This window comes from Chinchilla lanigera, unplaced genomic scaffold (genome assembly GCF_000276665.1).
Source record: "Chinchilla lanigera isolate Chin_1 unplaced genomic scaffold, ChiLan1.0 scaffold00057, whole genome shotgun sequence".
Lineage (NCBI taxonomy): Eukaryota > Metazoa > Chordata > Mammalia > Rodentia > Chinchillidae > Chinchilla > Chinchilla lanigera.
In genome coordinates, this window is record NW_004955458.1 from 15,499,946 (window position 1) to 15,501,722 (window position 1,777).

Sequence of the window (1,777 nt, forward strand, 5' to 3'; positions counted from 1 at the left end):
GAGCAGGGTGCAGAGCGCACGACTTCCCACGGTGCGAGCGCTCCTGCACGTCACAAATGCAGCCGATTAAAGGGGAGAGGAGACAGGCGGGCAGGTCACTGCGGGCTCTGGGAACCCTGTCCCCGGGAGTGTTTAAGTATGTAGAAAAAAGGATGAAACAAGAGAACCCGCAGTGTTTCAAAAATTCCTGTGGGAAGTCTCTCCTGCTCCAGAAAGAGGGAAGACTGCTGGCTGTTGGTTTTTATAGAAAATAGTACCTCAGAAGAGGAAAGAAAATCAGCATGGAGCTTGTCTTAAAAGAGAAGAGGGTCTCAACAGGGAAGAAAGAAAGAAAAAGAAAAAGAGAAAGAGGCCTAGGTCCGGGTAAGCCGGGCGTGAAGATCACCAGGCATAAACGCGCCAGGAAGCATCACGGCCTTTGCAACAATTTTGGAGTCCAGGGCACCAGGCCCTACCAGGAGGCGCCTCCTGCCAGGCGCCTCATCCAGCTGTGCAGTACAGACGTGTGAAAGGGCTGGGAAGAGCGGGAAAGGACGTATGTGGGCTAAGTCTGATGCACAGAAATGCCGGGTTCAAAACTGTACCCATTTCAAGAGCCCAGTGAGTGAATCAGGCCGGCTGCTTTTCACGGTAGAGGAGGGAAATTGTTTTACAGCAACACGGGAGCAGAATTTATCTGTGAAAGTGAAGGCCTGGAGCCCCTGTCACGTTCATTATTCAGAGCACTATAGTCTTAGACAAACCGTCTCCCAAAACAGCCACCTTTGTTAAAAGTTCAGGTCAGCTCGTCTCAGTGTATGAGAAACAAAGTTTGAACCAACTCAAAGAGGAACAGGGTGTAGTGAAAACTCCTGAGCAGAGAAGAAAAAAAAGCCCAAGAAAATAAGTGGCCCCAGTCCTCTTAGCTGCTTGAAGGAAAACAGGGGGAAAAACCCACAGGTCACAAAATCACCTGCTTCTGAAAAGAAAAGAAAAGAAAAGAATGCAGAACACAGCGAGCTCTGAAGCACCTCCTGAGAAGCAAAACGTGGAAGGAGAGTGAGCACTTTAAACATGTCCAAATGTGAAAGCTGAATTTACTTTTACAACTGTACTTGTGCTAAAGAACTAAACTTATTTTTGTAAATGAACATTAACTCGTATCTTTTACCTGAAATTACCTGTAAAAACAAAAAGACTGGTTGAGTTAAAAAAAATAAAAAAAGATCAAACCCAAGCAAAAAGGCCCAACTGGGACAGGTAGAACTGAACATTAAAATTACTTTTCTGTAGGAGACCAGGAATTATGTACCAAAAGCTTTAAAATATTTATATTCTTCTACCCAGTGATTCTATTTCTAAGGCCACGTCCTAAAGAAAGAATAGGAGGGGTGGACAAATATTTAAGTACTACTCAAGCATGTTTGTGGCAGTCTTGTTTTTAATAATAAAAAATTAGAACAATTTACATTTCCAAAAACAGGAAGTTCATTAAATAAGTTAGGATTCACGAATTCCATGGATTCTTATGCGAAGACTAAACATAATAGTTTTTGATGAATATTTATTAACGTGGAAAATTTTCACAACTTACTGGCAATTAAATTTTGCAGAAGTGGAGCTTGATGGCACATGGCTGTGATCCCAGCACTCTGGGAGGCTGAGGTACGAGGATCGTAAGTTTGAGCCCAGTTGGGGTAACTTAGTGACTTAGACTCTGTCTCAAAACAAAAAACTGAAAAAAGTGCCAGGGATGTAGGTCAGTGTGAAGGCCCTGGATTCAATCCCCAGTACCCCC

The 1,777-nt window shown here is 43.7% G+C and overlaps 1 pseudogene; it reads left to right on the plus strand.

Moving 5' to 3' along the window:
• The first annotated feature begins 74 nt into the window (after nt 1–74).
• On the plus strand, nt 75–1,124 carry LOC102009581 (annotated as a pseudogene).
• The last annotated feature ends 653 nt before the right edge of the window (nt 1,125–1,777 follow it).